Source organism: Mesoplodon mirus (genome assembly GCF_964341445.2).
Source record: "Mesoplodon mirus genome assembly, chromosome: 2".
Classification (NCBI taxonomy): domain Eukaryota; kingdom Metazoa; phylum Chordata; class Mammalia; order Artiodactyla; family Ziphiidae; genus Mesoplodon; species Mesoplodon mirus.
The window spans coordinates 66911530-66934395 of NC_138977.1; the positions used below are offsets into that span (position 1 = coordinate 66911530).

The 22866-nt window shown below is 40.6% G+C and overlaps 1 protein-coding gene across 1 annotated transcript in view; it reads right to left on the reverse strand.

Annotated features, from left to right (window-relative positions):
• The window catches only part of DYDC1 (DPY30 domain containing 1), a 69091-nt gene that overhangs the window by 1153 nt on the left and 45072 nt on the right, over positions 1–22866 (reverse strand). The gene's annotated exons all lie outside the window — the stretch shown is intronic.

Below are 22866 nucleotides of genomic sequence, written 5' to 3' on the forward strand. Positions count from 1 at the left end.
CATCTTTCACTTCACTCCCTCCCATTCTCAGATCTAGCTGCATCCTCAGGCCCAAGGAACAACAGGGAATTGAGATCACGGAGGGTGAGAATGGGTGGAGAAACTGGTTCCCACTAGAATGCAATACAAAGTAATCAACCAAAACCTTGTGCACCAAGCACTGGACTGTGGGAAGCAAAAGGCAGGACACAATTGCCCCAACAAACAGTTCTGGCAACCAAATCCCCTCTGTACTTATGAGCATTAAAAATTTTTTTTTCCAAGTCTTGAGTTTTCCAACTGGTCAACAGTGGCAGTACTATCCCTCCAAGGAATTAAAACCATATTAAAGCGATGTCTTCTAGGATAAAGTAAGAAATTTTACATATACATATTTAATCAGAGGCATTTTACAAAGAGGGAGCTAGAATGCTCAGTCACAAGACTGCAGAAGGTCCAAAGAGGAAAAGACCACCGGGAAGGGATGGAAAATGAGGAATCAAACAGGGACTTTAGACAACATAGCCTTGTCCCTGTCAACACACAGGAATCCTGCTGTTTGCACTTAAAATATTTCAACATCACTGTCCTTTTGTAAATTTCTTCTGGGTACACTGGTTTCAAACCTGGAGGCAACGTGAGCTAATGTTTAATGTGAACTGTAGACCTAGGTTACCGTAGCATTTACAACGACAGCCATTATGTTCTAAATGTGCTTTAAGAGCAAGATGAAGTTTCAAGTACTCATGCAGATTCCTAGAGCTTGCAAGAAGCCAGAAAACAAAGCAGCCTAACTGTCCTCTGAATTCCAAAATGAATAACAGCATCATTGGGCGAAGAGGCATGGGGTGGGGGTGGGGGAGTGGGTGGGATGGAGGGGACAATGTGCTGTCCAGAGAAGCGGCACTTTCAGAAACGCATGCAGGAGGCTTCTGCAGCCTGGACATAAATGCAGAGTGAGGGAAGGATCTGGAAGGCACCTAGTTGAATATCCATCTTATATGAGTCTCATATGACATCCCTACTAACTACTAGGCCACCGTACGCTCTTTCAGCAGATAATTGTTAACAAGAAGTGCACAAAACACGGTGGTTGGGAGTGCAGGCTTCAGGGCTGGAGTCCTGTTTTGCCTCTAACCCACTATGCACCCTGGGGTAGGCTTCCTACACTCTCTAGGCTGCTGTTTCCTCATCTTTAAAGCAGGTTAAATAATTACCTACCTCAGAGCATTGCTGTCAGAACTACAAGAGATCACATGGGTATGCTGAGTATTGAGCATAGTGTTAGCACACAATAAGGGTTTAATAAAATATTACCTAAGCACCTTCTATGTACATATACATGATTTTCTTCTGAAAAAAAATAGCTCACCATATACATGTTATTTGCATCTTGCTTTTCACAATATACTATGGTCCTCTTTTTACATCTCAACATATAGGCAGACCTCATTTTTAGCACTTGACTAGTATCCCACAATGAGGATATACCATAAATTATTTAACCACTCATTCTCCAATGGCTGGATATTTTCAACTTCTCTAATTATTTAGTGTTACCATAATGCTGCAGAGAAGATACTAATCACTGGCATCCTTTTATAAAAAGACAAAATGCAAGGGCCTGGCAATGCTGAACTAGACCAAAGATTTCCCTTTTGTAATAAATTTTACCCAGTTAGAGAAAAGAAATAGCACTTCAACAAAGAGTTAAAAAAAAACAGCAGCATCAATCTGCCTCCTTCAGATATAACTGGCAGACCTTGGCAATGACGTAACTACTTAGAGAGCTGAATCTACAAGAACTACATAGCCCTAATCTGCTATCATAAACTCAAAATAAAGCCTCCCTTACGCAAAGACTGTCCCGTTCTCCCTTACGCATGAATTGTCCTAATGTCCCCCGACCCAGCCCCACTGATTACCTAAGTCCAATACGTGTCAAAGGCCCAGAGTTGATCTCACTTCCATGTAGCAACCTTCAACTCTAAACCTCTGCTGACTAATCTCTGAAGAAACTTGCCTTTGAAAATATCACTTTCAGTTAGATTTATCCCTGAGGAATCTCTAAATGTAAAATATCAAGTGGAAAACCATGTTTCCAATGAACAGTATATGTAAGCCATACTGACCAGTTTCAGGAATAAGCTTAAGGGCACCTTATCCCATGTAACACCATGAGGCATCAGAACTAGTGGAAAGCAGCTGGCCAATGGTGCCCTTTGCCTGCCCCTGTACCGCCATGTATGATGGCTATGCCACAGGCAGAAGAAAGGGCAGTTTGATGACCTAAAACTCTGATGCAGAAGTGAAGTGTGCATCCACCTCTTAAATGCTGTTTAAGTGCAAACATTTCTAAACTTTGGTGAGAAACTCCCCTAACTTAAATGGCATAATAACCACGTGGAATATTTGCTTCTTTTGCTCTCATTAAACACAAACTTTTATCACATATGTCATCCTGGAACACAAATAACTTATTCATGAAAAAAGGTAAAACTGACTCAACACCACTTATTGAAGAGGCTGTCTTTTCCACATTGTATATTTTTGCCTCCTTTGTCATAGATTGACTATATGTGTGTGGGTTTATTTCTGAGCTCTCTATTCTGTTCCACTGATCTATGTGTCTATTTTTGTGCCATAACCATACTATTTTGATTACTATAGCTTTGTAGTATAGTCTGAAGTCAGGGAGCATGACACCTCTAGCTTTGTTCTTTTTTCTCAAGATTGCGTTTGTTATTTGGGGTCTTCTGTGGTTCCATACAAATTTTAGGATTATTTGTTCTAGTTCTGTGAAAAACATCATAGGTATTTTGATAGGGACTGCATAACACAGCTACATGTAAAAGAATGAAATTAGAACATTTTCTCACATCATATACAAAAATAAACTCAAAATGAACTAAAGACCTAAATGTAAGACTGAAAACCATAAAAATCCTAGAAGAAAACACAGGCAGTACACTCTCTGACATAAGTCTTAACAGTATTTTTTTTGGATCTGTCTCCTCAGGCAAGGGAAACAAAAGCAAAAATAAACAAATGGAACCTAATTAAATTCAAAAGTTTTTTCACATCAAAGGAAGCCATCAACAAAACGAAAGGACAAGCTACTGAATGGGAGAAGATATTTGCAAATGATATGTTTGATAAGGGGTTAATATCCAAAATATATAAAGAGCTCTTATAACTCAATATCCAAAAAACAAACAACCTGATTTAAAAATGGGCAGAAGACCTGAATAGACATTTTTCCAAAGAAGACATACAGATGTCCAACAGGCACTTGAAAAGATGCTTAACATTGCTGATTATTAGAAAAGTGCAAATCAAAACTACAATGAGGTACCACCTCACACCAGTCAGAAAGGTCATCATTAAAAAGTCTACAAATAACAAATGCTGGAGAGGGTGTGGAGAAAAGGGAGCCCTCCTACACTGTTGGTGGGAATGTAAATTGGTACAGCCACTAGGGAAAACAGTATGGAGGTTCCTCAAAAAAAAGAAAGAAAGGAAGAAAAAAAAAGAAAACAGAGCTACCATATGATCCAGCAATTCTACTCTTGGGTATATATCCAAAGAAAACAAAAACACTAATGCATTATTTACAATAGCCAAGATGTGGAAGCAACCTACGGGTCCATCAACAGATGAATAGAAAAGATGTGGGGACTTCCCTGGTGGCGCAGTAGTTAAGAATCCACCTGCCAATGCAGGGGACACGGGTTTGAGTGCTGGTCTGGGAAGATCCCGGAGCAACTAAGGCCGCGTGCTACAACTACCGAGCCTGTGCTCTAGAGCCCGCAAGCCACAACTGTTGAGCCGACGAGCCACAACTACTGAAGCCCACATGCCTAGAGCCCATGCTCCACAACAAGAGAAGCCACCACAAGGAGAAGCCTGCACACCACAATGAAGAGTAGCCCCCACTCTCCACAACTAGAGAAAGCCTGTGCGCAGCAACAAAGACCCAAAGCAGCCAAAAATAAATAAATAAATTAATTAATTTTAAAAAAGATAATAAGATGTGGGGTGTGTGTGTGTATATATATTATACACACACACACATACATATATATACATACACATGCACAATGCAATATTATTCAGCCATAAAGAAGAATGAAATTGCCACTTTCAACAACATGGATGGATCTGGAGGGTAGGTATCATGCTTAGTGAAGTAAGTCAGACAGAGAAAGACAAACACTGTATGTTTTCACATATATGTGGAATCTAAAACATAAAACAAATGAATATAACAAAACAGAAACAGACTCATAGATACAGAGAACAAACTAGTCACTATCAGTGGGGAGAAGGTGGGGAGGGGCAAGATAGAAGAAGGAGATTAAGAGGTACAAACTACTAGGTATAAAATAAATAAGGTACAAGGATGTAATGTATAACACAGGGAATACAGCCAATATTTTATAGTAATTTTAAATGGAGCATAATCTATAAAAATATTGAATCACTATGTTGTACAGCTAAAACTAATAACATTGTAAATAAGCTATACTTCAATTAAAAAAAAAACTGACTCAGACTGTACATTTAAAAATTTTTAGGCAATTTCAGCACTATGTGAACTTCATCCAGTAAAAAGTCCAAATAAGCAAACCATATATAACAGCTATTCTGAAAAGGAAGAAAGAAATGTGGAAAGACTTCGTGGAAGAAGCAGAACCTGAGCTAGACCCCAAAGGAATTACAGGATTTTAAAAGGCAGCAGAGAGAAAGGGAGGCTCTTGGGGGGCAGGTGGGGAGACTTCACAGCCAAGAAGCCACAGCATTAATTAGAGTTTGTATACTGCTCTGACTCCACCTGAGGAGTGGGGATAACTGGGCAGGGAGGTAGAGGGCTGGGAAGTCAGGGAGGTCAGGAGCTGGGATTCAGAGCAGTAAGTAGCCCTGCAGAGACGCAAGAAAATGGGAGGTTCCATCTGACAGGAACAGGCAGCTTCCCAGATGGCATTTGCAGAAGGCATTTCAAGGCAAAAGTGTTGGCCACAGCAGACTGAGGCAAAGGGTGACACTTGGGACTAGCAAGAATAGACCAAAAGCCTGGAAAGGAAGAGGTTGGGGAAAGAGATATATGGGGAATAAGAGATTTTTAAAGCTACCATGTATACCAGGGAATCAAGAAGGCCAAGAACATGACCAGAGCCAGACAGATCCTCAGAATAGGCCTGAGAAGACCCTAAGTTCTCACCTGTGGCTGAACTTCAGGGTCCCCAAAACAGGAAGTCAAGGGTAAGGCAGAGTTGTAGCTGGCCTAGCTAAGCATTGAAGAATTCCCTAACATGGAGGCACTCTGCAAAGACTGGGAGAGTATTTTCTTCTTTTCTAGGATCCAGGTATATAAGGAAACTTTGTCAAAACACTAGCTAACCACTAAGCTAATGGAACACAGACTTCATTGGCCACACACAACAAAAGAATACAAAATAGTTCAGAAAACTATTAAACAACAGTGACACACAACAAATGGCAACAGCACATGCCAGGGAGAAGAGAATCTTATTCCAGAGTTGCCACATTATAATATTCAAAATGTCCATTTTTCAACAAAAAATTACCAGGCATGCAAAGAAACAAAAAAGTATAGCCCATATGCAAGGAGGAAAAAAAAAAGAAACTAATAGAAACTGTCCCTGAGGAAGCCCATGTATTGCACTTACTAGACAAAGATTTAAAATCAACTGTCATATAATCTCAAAGGTATAAAGGAACCACAGACAAAAAAATTAAAAGAAGCCAGCATGGTGTCTCACCAAACAGAGAATATCAATAAAGTGATAAAAATGATAAAAATGAACCAACTAGGAATTCTGAAGTTGAAAAGTATAATAATAGAAATCAAGAATTCATTAAACGGGTTCAACAGCAGATTCAGGCAGACAAAAGAGTCAGTGAGTATGAAGATAGGCCAACTGAGATTGTTCAGTTTGAGAAGCAGAAATAGGAAAGAATAAAGAAAAATGAACAGAGTCAGAGAAGCACATAGGATACCATAAAGTTTAACAACATGTGCATATGGGAATCTCACAGGGATAGGAGAGAGAGAAAGGGGCAGAAAGAATACTTGAAGAAGTAATGCCTAAAAACTTCCCAAATTTGGTGAAAGACACAAATTTACAGATTCAAGATTCTCAACAAAATCTAAGCAGGATAAAATCAAAGAGATCCACACTGACACACATTATAGTCAAACTTCTGAAGGACAGACAGAGAGAGATTCTTGAAAGCAGCAAGAGAGGCATCTCATGACATACAAGGAATCTTCTATAGTATTAACAAGTTCTCTTCAGAAACTGTGGAAGCCAGAAGGCAATGAGATAACATATTTAAAGTATTGAAAGGAAAAAAAGAAAACCTGTCAACCAAGAATTCTACATCCAACAAAATTATCCTTCAAAAATGAAGAGGAAATTAAGACATTCAGATAAATAAAAACTGAGGGAGTTTGTCACAGTAGACATGCCCTATATGGAATGCTAAAGGGAGGCTCTGGGGCTGAAATTAAAGGACAGCATACAGTAACTCAAAGCCACACGAAGAAAGAAAGAACAATGGTACATACACAGGTACATAGGTAAACATAAAAGGTAGTATTATTGGACTTTTCTTTCATAACTCTTTTTGTATTTAAAAGACAAATGTATAAAACCATTATAAATCTTTGTTAATGGACACAGTATGTATAAAGTTGCAATTAGGGACAATAAACATGACAGAGGAGACTGACTGAGCAGTGACTCTGTATACTATTGAAACTGTGTTGGTATTAATTCAAACTTGATTGCTATGAATTTAAGATGTTAACTGTAATCCACTAAGGAAAAAATCCAGTAAGGTAAGCACTAAGGAAAAAAAACCCCTAAAGTATATACAGAAAAAGAAACAGCAAAATGGCCGAAGTCCTTTCTCATCCACAATTATTTTAAATATAAATGAATTAAACTCTCCAATTAAAAGGCAGAATGTATTAAAAACAAAACATGATCCAACTATATACTGTTATAAGAGCTTCACTTTAGATCCAAATACACAAATACATTGAAAGTGAAAGGATGGAAACAGATATTCTACACAAATAATAACCAGAAGAGAGCTAGGATGGCTAACCTAATATCAGAGAAAATAGAATTTAAGTCAAAAATTGTTACAAAATAATTACTTTATATATTGATAAAAGGATAAATCCATTGAGAAAATATAACCAATATAAACATATACACACCTAACAACAGAGCACCAAAATACATAGAGCAAAAACTGACAGAATTGAAGGTAGAAATAGTTGGAGATTTCAATATTCCATTTTCAATAATGGTCAGAATAATTATACAGAAGATCAATAAGGAAACAGAGGAGCTGAACAACACTATAGACCAACTAGACCTAACTGATGCATATAGAAAAGTCCCCCCGAAAACAGAATATAGATTCTTCTCAACTGCACATGGAACATTCTCCAGAATAGACCATATATTAGGTGACAAAACTCTCAATAAATTTGAAAAGACTGAAATCATACCAAGTATCTTCTTTGACCACAATGGAATGAAGATAGACATCAGTAACAGGAGGAAAACTAGAAAATTCACAAAAACATGAAAATTAACCTGCATAATCTTGATTCAAAAATGAATCAAAAAGAAATTATAAATGAAATTAGAAAATACATTGATATGAAGGAAAATAAACATTACAAAATTTATGTTATGTAGAAAAAGCAGTGCTCAGAGTGAAATTTATAGCTGTAAATGCTTACATATTTTTTAAAAGATCCCAAACCAATAACTTAATTTTACACCTTAAAAACCTAGGAAAAAAAGAACATGTTAAACCCAAAGCTAGCAGAGGGATAACATAATAGAAATTAGAACAGAGATAAATGAAATAGAGACTAGGAAAAAATAGAATCAACAAAATGAAAAGTTACTTCTTTGAAAAATCAACAAAATTGATAAACATTGAGCTCAATGGACCGAAAGACATCAAAGAGAAGACTGAAGTTATTCAAAGCAGAAATAAAGTTGGTGACATTAGTACAGACCTTAAGAAAATAAAAGGGACTATAAGAGTATACGTGAACAATTGTAAGCCAATTAGATAACCTAGAAGAAATGAACAAATTTCTAGAAATATACAAACTACAAAAACGGACTCAAAAAGAAATAGAAAATCTGAAAAGAACTATAACAAGTCAAGAGATTGGATCACCAATCAAAAACCTTCCAATAATGAAAAGCCCAGATCCAGATGATTTCACTGGTAAAGTCCCCCAAGTCCTTAATTAAAGAATAATTAATACCAATCCTTCTCAAACTCTTTCAAAAAATAAAAGGAGGCAACACTTCCTAACTCATTCTATTTGGCCAGCATTACACTGAAACCAAAGCCAGACAAAGACATCAGAAAAGAACTATAGACCAATACTGTATTTCCTTATGAATACAGATGAAAGAGTCCTCAACAAAATAATAGGAAACAAGTTTCAGCAACATATTAAGAGAATTACACATCATGACCAAAGATGATTTATCCCAGGAATGCAAGGGTGACTAAAATATGAAAATCAGTGTAATACACTATAGTGATAGAATGAAGGGGGAAAAACACATGATCATGTCATTTGATACAAGAAAAGCATCTGGAAAATCCAACTGACTTACATGATAAAAACACTCAACAAACTTGGACTAGAAGGAACTTCCTCAACATGATAAACGGCATTTATGGAAAACCTACAGTTCACATTATACTCAAAGGTGAATAACTGAAAGCTTCCCCCAACCCCTCAAGATCAGGAATGGGAGAAGGATGCCCATTTCACCACTTCTACTCAACACTGTACTGGAAGTTCCAGCCAGAGCAAATGGGCAAGAAAAAGAAATAAAAGGCACTGAAATTGGAGAGAAAGAACTAAAACTATCTCTATTTGCAGATAACATAATCTTGCATATAGAAAATCCTAAGGAATCCACACAAAAGTAAACTATTAGAGCTTATAAACTAATTCAGCAAAGCTTTGGGGTACATGATCAACACACAAAAATCAGTTGTATTTCTATACATGATCAATGAACAATGTGGAAAGGAAATTAAGAAAACAATTCCAGGGCTTCCCTGGTGGTGCAGTGGTTGAGAATCTACCTGCCAATGTAGGGGACATGGGTTCCAGCCATGGTCCAGGAAGATCCCACATGCCATGGAGCAACTAAGCCTGTGCACCACAACTATTGAGCCTGTGCTCTAGAGCCCACAAGCCAAAACTACTGAAGCCCGTGTGCCACAACTATGAAGCCCATGAGCCTAGAGACCATGCTCTGCAACAAGAGAAGCCACCCCACAGAGAGGTGGGATAGGGAGGGTGGGAGGGAGACGCAAGAGGGAGGGGATATGGGGATATATGTATACGTATAGTATAGCTGACTCACTTTTTTATACAGCAGAAACTAACACACCATTGTAAAGCAATTATACTCCAATAAAGATGTTAAAAAAAAAAGAGAAGCCACCCCAATGAGAAGCCCACGCACCGCAACGAAGACCCAAGACAGCCAAAAATAAATAAATTAATTTAAAAAAAAAGAAAACAATTCCATTAATAATAGCATCAGAAAGAATAAAATAATTAGAAAAATTTAAGGAGGTTCAAGATTTTTACACTGGAAAACTAAAAATTGCTGAAATAAATTTTAAAAATCCTAAGTAAATGGAAAGATATCTCATATCCATGGGTTGGAAAACAAACTGTTACGATGGCAATGCTACCCAAAGCAATCTACAGATTCTATTCAATCTCTATCAAAATCCCAGAGGCCTCTTTTGCAGAAATGTAAAAGCTTATCTTAAAATTAATATGGAATTGAAAAGGATCTCAAATAGCCAAAACAATCTTGAAAAAGAAAAATGAGGTCGGAGGACTCACATTTCCCAAATTTCAAAACTTACTACAAAGCTACAGCAATCAAAATGGTATCTGGTACTGGCATAAGCAAAATGTTTCCAAAACTAGAAAGCAATACAACATTCCCAAACCTCTGGGTTTTCTTAGGCTGGTTTCTCATACTGAAATAAAAGCAAAATGTTTCATATTAAATGGTGCTGTGAGGTTCTAATTACAAGGTTCAATTGTATTAGGCTTCTTTAAAAAAAAAGTTGAGTTTTATTCTGGTGTAATTTATGGCAACTGTGGGAAATTTTTAGAAAATACAGAAAAGAAAAATAATATAGTACGTCCTTCCACTCATAGGTTGATGAGCATAGTTCATACATCGGTATATTTTCTCTTGAAGGAAATATATCCATATATCTATATAGGTATAGTCCCCCTGTATGTGTTACTTAGATAAAAAATTGAGAGTTAATTAAACCTGTCGAGTTCTAGTTACAGACAAGATGGAATAAGCACGATAAGCACACTCCACCCTGTCTCTCCCACTGAATGCAGCTATAACATCTGGACAGAATGCATGGAGTAGCTGTTTGAGGATTCTGAAAAGTAAACAGTAGTAGGCAAATAGGGGAAGAGATCAAAAAGGCAGTGAGGTTCCCTTTTTTTCCACCTCCTGTATCCTGGACCCAAGGCAGTGCAAAACTCAGAAGTGGGTGCCAGGGCCCACACAGAGAAAGCTCTGGGAGAGGCCCTTTTATTGACTTGATCAAGAGCAAGAAAGGGGATTCCTAAATTTGCAAGAGTGGAGGGAAATCCTTTGGGTTTCTTTTTCTTTTTTCCATTCTCTTGAGCCCCAGCCCCCAGGCAATTCCATGGTGACAAAATTGGCAGTGGAGGCCCGTGGGCACCTAAAATTCTGAGGGAGGGGAAACTTTCTCTCTGAATGGAGAAGCTATGATCCCAAGAAAGTGGAACCGATCCCTGTTGTTTTTTCTCTGTGTATCTTCTGCCACTTGGCTTCAGATACAGGCTTAGCCATACAAAGTATACAGCAGAATGGGGTAACTGAAACCCAGCTTTCTGGACAAAACACCAAAAAGGGGAGGCCCAGAGTGGGGAAAACACTGGAAAGATCACCGAGGGAAGAGCTCAGAAGGAGATCCAATCACACTGTAAAATGCTAATAACAGGGGAAACTGGGTTCCGAATACACAGAAACTCTGTACTAACTGTGCAATAAGTCCATAAATCCAGAAGTGTTCTAGGGGCTTCCCTGGTGGCGCAGTAGTTAAGAGTCCGCTTGCCAATGCAGGGGACACGGGTTCAATCCCTGGTCCGGGAAGATCCCACATGCCACAGAGCAACTAAGCCTGCGTGCCACAACTACTGAGCCTGCACTCTAGAGCCCGTGAGCCACAACTACTGAACGCCATGCGCTTAAACCCCGTGCTCCACAATAAGAGAAGCCACCGCAATGAGAAGCCTGTGCATGGCAACAGAGAGTAGCCCCCGCTCGCCACAACTAGACAAAGCCCATGTGCAGCAAAGAAGACCCAACACAGCTAAAAATAAAATAAACAAATTTATTTTTTTAAAAAGGGTTCTAAAATTTTTTTTTAATTAAATATTTACCTTGGCTCCTTCACTCTTATGTTCATTCATGTTACTCACTGAATTATTTACTGAGCACCTACTATGTCATGTCCCAGGTACTAGTCTATTCTCTGGAGATACAAACAGCAAAACAAAACCCAGCATGATTCTTGACATCAAGGAGTTTGCAGCAGAAAATGAAAAAAAAATAATAATAATAAGTGGTTGCCAAGCCATAGAAAAAAAGTCACCACTTTCAAAATTAAAAATTATCTTCTTGAGTTTTCATTGTAGAAGAAAAATCTATGAGAAGTTAAAAGCCCAGGCTGAAGACCATACAATCTGTCAACTGGCAATCAACGAGCAGGATTTCCAAACAGGAGTCATAGGCAGTTCTGGAGCCAAATAAGGCAAATCCCTAGCAGGCGGCCCAGCCCCTGGCCTTAGCAGGAACAATTACTTTGAGTCTAGGCTTACACCAGAAGGCCAGGCTAGCTGTTGGCTCTCTGCAAGCCAGACTGTGCTGGGGACAAGACATGGATAGGAAGCAACATGCCCTACTGGGGTGCAGTCTCAGCAGTGGCAGGAAGGCAGCTGGGCAGCATGACCAGGACAGGCTCCATCTCAGCTACACAGGGATCCACGCATCCACCCTCCTCCCATGCTCACACGCCACACATTCTTTCTCTGAACATGAACTAAACACCTACTGTATACCAGGAATAGGGTAGGCCCTCCACAGTAAGGACAAACATAGATATTCCAGGAGACACTGGGAGAAAATGTTCCAGGCAACGGGAAGAACATTTACCGAGACCCACAAGCTAGAGAGAGCGTGAAGCCTTCATGATTTTTCAAGTGGTTCAGTGAGGCTGGGGCGTGGGCTGGGGCACTGTCAGAGAGAAGACTAGAGGTGGTGGCAGAGGCCAGATCATGAAGGGCTCTGTGGGTCCTATAAGGAGTTTAGACTTTTTCTTGATGACAAAGGGAAGCCGGTGAAGGGTTTCAAGCAAAAGATGTGCATGGATGGGGCATATGATCAGATGCAGACTTTTACAGAAACCATTTTGCCAGCTGCTGCTATTGTTCTATGGTGACCAGACTAGAGAGGGCTGCCCCGGAGGCAGAGAGATTACACGGCATAGGAGGAAAGCAGAAGTGGGATTTGATACCTCACGGGATGTAGGAAGCAAAAAGGTGGGAGGATTCAAGGATGACTTCCAAGTGTCTGACCTGGGTGAATTCATGGGATGCCAGAGTAGAGTAATAATGACAATAAACACAAACACTGTGTGCTCCCAGGATGAGTCAGACCCCGCCAGGAGGTGAGTGAGTGCTGGTGCTCTGGGGAGGACTGGGTGCTCTCAGGGACCTGTGTCAGTCTCCTATCCTGCAAATGCTAGTGTATTTGCCTTTACGTCATTCCCCAGGTCTTACTCAACAGGTCAGGATGTATTAAATGAGCCTCCAGAAAGTTTAAGCAGTTCTTACAGATATAAAATTTGAAAATAACCCCACACCCTGAAAAAGCCATTTCTGTAAGGATTTCTATAAATATGTGATTCTATATTTTTTTAAAAAGCAGTATTCTGAAGGTTCTTGTTATCACGAAGTAAACACTACTCTTTTTTATGTAAGCAAACACACTCGCCAAGGTAAATATCCAACTGAAGTAAAAATGGAGGCAACATGGGTGTGTTTAAATTAGCCAGTAATTTTGGAGGAAAAAGCAGAAAGTTGGGTGGGATGGAAGAGCAGCATATGATTGGCCAGCTGGTCTTCCAACTCAGCGTAAACTTGGTGGAGGGAAGGAAGGGGTGGACTACACGAGCCCAATTGTTAGGGAATCACTAATTCAGAGTGCTTCTATGGAGTCCTCTGCTGGGCTAAAAAGAGCTTTGCTGTAGAATGACTTAGTATTTTTAAAGTAGAAAAACACTGAGTCAAATCTATGAGTCAATTCACAGCAATCAATATGAATGTTAAATATACTACACATGGTTTCAATTAGCCATCACCTCTCAACTCTAAACTTAGAAGATAGCTAGGATGTATCTAGACATCTGTCAGCTTACCCCTAAAGACTATACATATGCACATAACTTCCATTTTGAAATAGAATCATCATGGCCGTAGCCAGTCATTATAAATCAGTTTTATTTTAAAAACTGAAGGTTATATATATACACTATTGATACTATATAGAAAATAAATAACTAATGAGAACCTACTGTATAGAACAAGGAATTCTACTCAGTGCTCTGTGGTGACCTAAATGGGAAGGAAATCCAGAAAAGAAGGGATATATGTATACGTATAGCTGATTCACTCTGCTGTACAGTAGAAGCTAACACAACATTGTAAAGCAAATACACCCTGATAAAAAATTTTAAAAATAAATTAAAATTGAAGGTTATCCCAACTGACCTTATTACATTTATAGAAATTTAAAATATCACGTCCTTCCCTCTAAGTCAACTCACCATAAACTCATCAACACTGGTGGGAAATCTGGGAAGTGTATGGATTGACAGTGAACTATATGACCTCAGTCCACAATTTACTTAATGGAGTTAAATCGTTGACCTACGGTTTCACAATACAGCCAAAGGGTATGGCAGAGACAGAAGTCGTCACCTTTTTCCCAGAATACAGTTTCTTCACTAAACAAATCCCCATCTCAAACACCTAAACAGGGAGGGTGAACATTTTAGAGGCAAAACTTGTAGAGAAAGAAAATTACAGTCATGAAGTCATCTGGCTTTAGTCTTCTCTTGATATTTTGCCTTTCTCTTGTTTACTCTAGAAAATGTTTTTATATAAATGAATAGTGTTGTTGAGGTCTAAATATTTTAAATGACATAAGAAACTAAAATAATTATTTAGGTAATTTAGGCCAAACTGACACTCCAATATAAAAATAAATAAAATTTGGTCAGAAGTATTTCATGTTTTGAAATGTCTATAAAATTGTCTCATTTCGGGGGTTGAAAACAGATTTTAAAAACCTTTGTGAATGCAAACTATTACATTTAGAATGGATAAACAACAAGGTCCTACTGTATAGCACAGGGAACTACATCCAATCTCCCGGGATAAACCATAATGGAAAAGAATATAAAAAAGAATGTAAAGATGTGCATAACTGAGTCACTCTGCTATACAGTAGAGACTGGCACAACATTGTAAATCAACTATACTTCGATAAAAAAAATTTTTTTAAAAACCTATGTGAAAAAAACCCCACAAACCTATGTGGAAGCGGCCTCCCATTCCTACTCTGTCTCTGATGTCTCTGATGTCAATTTTCCATATTAATAAATACACATAGAAAGTCTTACAGTTTACAAAGCACCCCTGCAAGTGTCAGCTCAGTCACCTCTCACAATGACTCAGCAGGGTACTGTCCCCATTTAACAGAGGAGGAAGCCCAGGCCCAGAGAGATTCGGTGATTTATTTTGGGTTACACAACTGGTAAGTGACACCATACTCAAACTCAGTCCTTCCAACTCCAAATATTCTCTCCTTTTCCCACACTGTGCTGCCAGTTAAAAGTGCTTCATTTTTTTCCTAATTCAAGATAATAAAAAAGTAATTACCCACAAAGTGTGGTTACTTATTTAGCTGCTGCCAGCTACTCTAATACTTTCTGCTACCAGAGCTCAGGAAAAAAGCCTTTCTCAGCCTCAAATGCAGAAAGCTTGCTTTTGAATATTCCAGAATTACACCAAAGGGTCCTTGGACAATGAAGCAAACACATCTCTACTTCCACCGCTCAATGTGATCTGCTTTTGCTGGCTTCTGAGCCATAAGGATCACCTGTACTGCAGCACCATGTCTAGTGAATCACCAGACACCATAATGGAGCAAGTGACACTGTGCTCAGCCTGGGCTCTGAACCTACAGCATGAACTAAAGGCACTGCAGGCACAGTGCCCACCACCCACCTCCCCCATCACCCCCACCCAGGCAGCAGCCTCCATCACCTTCCTTAAAACTGCTGCACTGCTGCTCGGCCCTCAAACTCCTCCAGTGACCCATGTGCCTACCAAACACATTTTCTTTCTTCTCCAGTCCGTTCTCCTCCACACACACCTTCTGAGTATAACTTTAGCCTCTGTTCTTCAGTGTGGTTCCCTAATGAACAGCCTCAGCATCACCTGCCCACTTGTTAGAAAGGCAGAATGTGGGGCTCCACCCTAGACTCGGAAATTAGAATCAACACTTTAACAGAATTCCCTCTCCCCCATTAATTTGTAAGAAATTAAAATTTGAGAGGCACTACCCTAGGAAAAGGACAAAGCAAGTGAACCTCCTCCTGTCAGGATGTCACCCCATGCTGCCCTTGGGTACCAGTATTTCAGGCTCTAAGAAGGTGTTATGGCCAAGTTCAAACCCTCCAGCGACAGCCCACCTGCTCATCTATTCCCACAGTATATCCAATTCAGCTAGGTTTCACGGTTCCGCAAAATAACCTGCTTAACATTTAGCAAAGTAGTCACACTAAAGTATGAATAGCTAATAATGCCTACAAACAGTGGGCTCTGATAGAATGTTACTGAGAGAACACAGTGGTAGCAAGAAAGTTCTAAAGTCAGAGAAATCTGGGTTTGCATCTCAGCTCTCTCAATGATTAGCTGTGAGAGTCTCAGAAGCTTTAAAAACTCTCTGAACTTCCATTTCTGCCTCTGTAAAATAAGGATAATCCCTGCCTTACGAAGGGAGTAGACATACTGCAAAGCATCTTGCATACCATGCCTGGCACATAGTAAGTGCTCTCTTCCTGTTGAATGAATGAGCCAGTAACATCAGAGAAAACTGAATTTCAAAATCATGTTGATGCAAATAAATATCTAGTTGGTGCTGCTCCGGCCAGTGTAGCCACACAGGGGACATTCTGGAGTAGGCAAGCATTTCTTGTGACATGGAAAATCGCATCAGCCAACCGCCACCAGCCTGGAAGTCACACACCACACCTCTCCTACCTGGTAACTTCTCCTACACTAACTTATACTTTGGAGTCCTCTGATTCAAAAGCTCTTCTCCCTTTCTCCTTGGAAAAACTGTTTAATCATCAAATAAAACAGCCAAAAGTATTAGCAGTGGTGGAGGTAATAAGTTTAAACGGCAATAAGCTCATTTTTAGCACTTAAAATATCATTTCCGCAACATCATCAACGGACAAGTTACAAACTAGAATTGTTTTGTTTGTTTGTTTGTTTGTTTGTTTTTTGCGGTATGCGGGCCTCTCACTGCTGTGGCCTCTCTCGTTGTGGAGCACAGGCTCCGGACGCGCAGGCTCAGCGGCCATAGCTCACGGGCCTAGCCGCTCTGCGGCATGTGGGATCTTCCCGGACCGGGGCACGAACCCGTGTCCCCTGCATCGGCAGGGGGACTCTCAACCACTGCACCACCAGAGAAGCCCTAGAATTGTTTTTATTATTCAGTATAACTGGTAAAATCATGCTTTAACCTGATTTTTTTTTTGGCCACACCGTGCAGCATGTGGGATCCCAGTTCCCCAACCAGGGATCAAATCCATGTCCCTGCATTGGAAGCACAGAGTCTTAACCACTGGACCTCCAGGGAAGTCCCTAGCCTGATTTTCAAATTGTTGGTTTGATTACTGATTATACTTGAAGGAAATTAATTTGAAAAAATCTAAGTTAAAATACATGAAAATAATTTTTAAAGATAATCCTTAAATCAGACTGGGCATCTTATAAGTTTTTCAGAATTAATAATGCTTCATTAATTTGTTAAACAAAAGACCAAAAAAAGCACAAAACATGAATGGAAAAAAAGGTACAGTTAACTAAAATAAAACAACATTTCTGCCTAACAATAAACACCATAAACCAAGTTAAAAGGCAACCCATCAACTGAGAGATTTCCCAATACATACAACCAACAAAGAAAATCAATAAGAAAAAGACAAACAAATCAATAACAAATATAAGCAAACAATATGAACAAGCAACTCCCAGAAGAGCAAACCCATTGTGCAATAAACATGAAAAGATCTGTAACCTCATTAATCATCAGGGAAAATGCAAATTAACAAAGAAGCTACCACATTACACTCCTGTTATGGGCAAAAATGTTGAAGTGTGACATTACGAAGTACTGGAAAGGAAACGGCACAAAAGGAACCCCATATCCTGCTGGTAGGATTGTCTAGTAAACTCACATGACCACTTTGGGAAGCAATTTCACCCTCGTCCAGAAGCTCAAGAATGGGCACCGGCACCACACAGGGGGGCCTCATCTCCCCTAGAGCAGCGTTTTCCAAAGTGTGATCGCTGAGCTGGAGCAGCACCACCCGGGATCCTGTTAGAAATGCAAATTCTCCAGCCCCAGCCCAAACTTACTGCCTTACTGGGGGTGCATTCTAAAAAGCCCTCCAGAAGGTTCTGATGCATGCTCGAGTTTCAGAACCACTGCCCCAGAGAAGCTCTCACACATTTCGTCCTTACCTGTTTCGGCAGGACATTGTGTCAGAATACCAGGGACGTGGTCCTTGATATTCCCTGGGAAGGTGGTCTGACAGACAGACCTTGGTTTGCCAGGACAGCATCTCACTGAGAGTCAAAGAACAGTGTGCAGTTAGATTTCCTCAAAGGCACACATCTGCACAAAGAGGTACATACAAAGACGTATGTATACAAATAAAGCATTTAAAATAGTCTAAACAGCTGCCTGTAGAAGAACAGGTACAACAGTACACTATACATCAGTTAAAATAGATGAAGTAGATATTCATGAATCAGCAGGGATAAATCTTGAAAATATAACATGAATGAAAAAAAGCAAGCTGCAGAATGACACCTATAGTATGATACCATTTAACACTGTTAAAATCTCAACCCAAAATATTGATGCTATTTTTGAATAAATAAATTAGCATTTGTGTGAAAACATCAGGGATGTATCTGGGAAGTACATCTACTGATCTCAAGGTAATGGTTATCCGTGGGCAAGAAATGAGAGGAATGGGATGGAGGAGGACAAAAAGAACATCAACTGTAAGATTTTTGTCTTTTTTTAACTGTCAAGTATATGATAAAAAGTTAATATTTGTGGCTTCCCTGGTGGCGCAGTGGTTGAGAGTCCGCCTGCCGAGGCAGGGGACGCGGGTTCGTGCCCCGGTCCGGGAAGATCCCACATGCCGCAGAGCGGCTGGGCCAGTGAGCCATGGCCACTGAGCCTGCGTGTCTGGAGCCTGTGCTCCGCAACGGGAGAGGCCACAACGGTGAGAGGCCCGCGTACCGCAAAAAAAAAAAAAAAAAAAAAAAAAAGTTAATATTTGTTAGATCTGGGTTGGGGTAAAAGATACTGCTTGTATTATTCTGTGTATTCTCGTGCATATTTGGGGTATTTCATAATAATTTTAAAAATTTAAAGTAGCATTTCATTATACTTGTTAATACTAGAAAACCGTATTTCTGTACAAAAAGAAATGTTTCAAAGCCACAGCCTCAAGAGGTGTAGGGCCTTTAAAAACTGAATCTTTGTGACACCTAGTGGTAGTAGTAATAGTTACAATTTAATACACAATTAGAAACAAACTTGATTCAATGTATTAACACCTGATTTCTTGGTTTAATTAAATTTCACAAAAAATTTAAAACTTGTTCTTTTTGTTTCTATTTTTGTTTTCAGTGGTCTGTACTTGAATATTTTTAATGGGTATGACACTTTAGAATAAGGTTATCATCTCATATTCATTAATTATATGGCTCAGCCGCTGGTCTCCTGAAAAATGTATCAACTACATCAGTTCTAGTGTCCCCCAAACAAGGACGTCCCTGCCATCCCATTCTCTGGGTCAGTGACAGCAGCAGCAGAAGCTCTGAGCTTCTCTCTTACACCCTGCTACATACCCAGCTGCCAGGCGTCCTTTCCTGCCCCTGACCTACACCTCCTGCATGATCCCTCTAAGCCCTCAATTGCCCCACCATTACTCCAGGCCCCAGGCTCTTCTTACATCCTTCATATCCACACAATCAGCTTCCAAGGTGGCTTACAGAATGTGCCATGTCTACACTTGTTTGCTTTACATTCCCCACTAAACTGTGAGTGACTTGAGAGTAGGAACCACGTCTAGCACCGATGTTCCCCATGAGAACCTAGAACAGTTCTTAGCACATAGTAGGTACACAATACATGTTACTGATGCATTTCCACTACCACAACCCAGGTCCCGACCTTCATTACCTGAAGCCTAGACTAAGACAACAGCATCCTAAGCCAAAACCATCCTAAACACCACCAATTAAGCATCTTAAGACATCTCTTTGCAAAATAACACCATTTTCTCATGCCCTGTTCCTAATAAAGTTTTTCAACGTACACTTCTCATTTCCGTTCTCACTCTTAGCCTAGACTTCTTAGCTTGGACTTTAATATGCTTCATAATCTGATCCAGACCAACTTTTCTGAACTTCCCTCCTACTTCATCCCTGCACGGATCTGCTATTCCTCAGGCAAACTGCAGGCATTCCTGCCTTCATTTCTCTGCTCACATTTCTCCTCCTACCCACCCACAATCAATTCTGAACCTTTTTTCTTTGTTTTTTATGTTTTGTATGTTTTGATCTCTCACTTCCATGAAGCTCTAAGTGACTTCTGTCCATGTAAAAAGTTCATAGCACTAACTACCAACTGGTCCTTTGCCGCTTCCATCATGATTTACCTTCTTGCCCGTGCCCTTGCTCACCGTACGGGGGAGAGCTTTGCAGCGGCACTGAGCACCTCTCACACCAGTCTGTGCACTCAGAGAGACCAGCTAAGTCCTCAGAGGGGAGCCAGCCTAGAGAGACTTGTTGAAATGAGGTAAGTCAGGTAAAGTGGGGGGGAGGCTATTGATTGCAATTAGGATAAGCCCTTATCATCTTTAATCTGGAGGAATCCGGCACATGATTCTGAATAATGTGTTAAACAAGCTGGTCTTTTATAATGTGATGAGGGACTGACGACAGTGACACTAAGGTGACGAGCTAAAAAACCTATGACCGGTGGCTTCGGAACATGAGAGAAAAGAGGAGCGAGTATCAGGCTCCTTGTATTGGACAAGAAGTATGATAACCACAAGAGGGTTGAGGAAGACTCCCACCTTATAAACTGGGCACCTGGACAGCAATGAAGCCACCTGTGATACTGCAGAGGTGAGGAGGGGAGAGAGTGTCTAGGAAAATAAAGTCAACTATGTTTCAGACACAGTTGTTTTTGTAACATTCTTAGCACACACAAATACATTCAGTAGTTTAAATATGTCACACAGAACTGGGCAATGAGGCCAGCTCCAGCACATTAGCTGGACAGCTCGGAACAGTGACTTTCTGAAACTTCCTTTCTCTAATACATTCAAATACAGGCTCCTATCAACAATCCCATGAACCCTCAGTAGAGCCTTCAGCATTAAGAAGGGCTCAGTGTTAGCCCCCTTCTCTCTCCTTCACCAACTTCACACCTGACCCCTTTCCACCCACTCACAAGCCCACTTCTATCTTGTCCCAATCCTGATAGTGTGTGTTTAGGCTGGACAATGGGCATTGGTCCTGCTCCTGATTTATAGTCAAGCTCCTTGGTAAACACTGACTCCTTGGCTGGGCCAAATCTTTGCAAAATCCTCTACCATGAGCTGTGCTGTTTGTCCTCTCCTCTCCTACCTTGCCCCCCTGCCCCCATCTCCCTCCCACTATTGCTCTGTTCCTGGCCGGGAATTTGCTTTGAACAAGGCCACTTACCTCTTGCCCTAGAGCCACAGTGCGGTCATCCAGCTGACAGTGGGTCTGGGAGCCGCACACTCCACTGCTGCTCTTGCTGGACTCCAGACCACACGGTCTCGTGACAGTCTACCAACCCTCAGCTCTAGGGCATCGCCATCAGCCACTGACTGCTCTACCTCTGAGTTTGTTACGGGCTACTGGAGAACATGATTTAAGAGCTCTGATGAGGTCTCTACTTACCTAGCCCAGTACCCAGCATGTAATAACGGGGTAGCAGTAACTACTTCACTACTTGAGCGCCTACTAAATGCCAGGCACTGCTACAAAAGCTTTACATGAATTAAGTCATTTAATTCATTTAAGTTTAGGGCCCACAGAGCTGTCCAACAATTATTTTATTCATCTATTCCCCCAGCAGATGTTTTTTTTTTTTTTTCTTTTTGCAGTACGCGGGCCTCTCCCTGTCGCGGCCTCTCCCGTTGCGGAGCACAGGCTCCGGACGCGCAGGCTCAGCAGCCATGGCTCACGGGCCCAGCCGCTCCGCGGCATGTGGGATCTTCCCGGACCGAGGCATGAACCCGTGTCCCCTGCATCGGCAGGCGGACTCTCAACCACTGCGCCACCAGGGAAGCCCCCCAGCAGATGTTTTAAAATTCATTCTCACTCAAGTACCTGACCAACCTCTGCCCTTCTCTCCTTCTTTACCAAGAGGATCAGAGGTATATGTTGCAAATTCTGCAATGCACCACTGTCCCAAATTTCATCCCCTTCCCTCAAAATATCTCTCTCTGTATATTTCCCACCCCTGGATGAGAGAAAAGAGTAATTCCCAAAGTGCTTTCCTCCCTCTGTGACTTTGTTCCACACCCAGTTCTTCTGGAACCCTGCTCTAACCCTCCTGAACCACAGTTTTAGCCTCTCTCTCTCAACTCCCCAACATTCCTATTGCCCAAAACACAAACAAAACCTCATTTCTCCCCACAAAAAGAACTCCTTCTCAACCTTGCAAAATTCTCAAGCCACTTCCTCTTCATCACCAAATTTCTCCAAAGAATAGTTTTACAATCTTTCCCTTCTTTACCAAAATTCACGCCTTAACCACATAATCTGAATTTCACCTCCACAACCTTAATGAAAATGGTAAAAAGTCCTCAAAAGCCATCACGAGTCTTCCTACACATCACTGCCGCGTCGCAAGCCCAGACCTTTGAGGCTGGCGCCCAGGCCTCCATGATCTGGCCCCTAACCATCCCTCTAGCCCTCTCTTTGTCTAGTTTCCCTCACATCCCCATGGCTTTCACGTGTTCAAAACTTACCTCTCCTTTACGGTTTTTTTTCAAGGTTCTCCCTTTCATAAAGCTTGCTCAAATCATACTCTCCTCTAAATTCTTAGCTCCTATTTGTGACAATTAATAGTTCTTCATACACACTGCCTCAAATTATATGTGCACACAAGTTATGCTTTTCAACCACACAAAAGCACTGTAAGGGCAAAAGTCATGCCTTATTCTTATTTCCCACAGTAACTAGCAGGGATAGGACTGGGACAAGGCAAACAGAGTGCCTACGGGGCAAAATTTAAGAGGCAGTCACTCAGGTTCCTGTAATTACAGAGTCAGCACTTAAACTTTTACCGCATTTGCCTC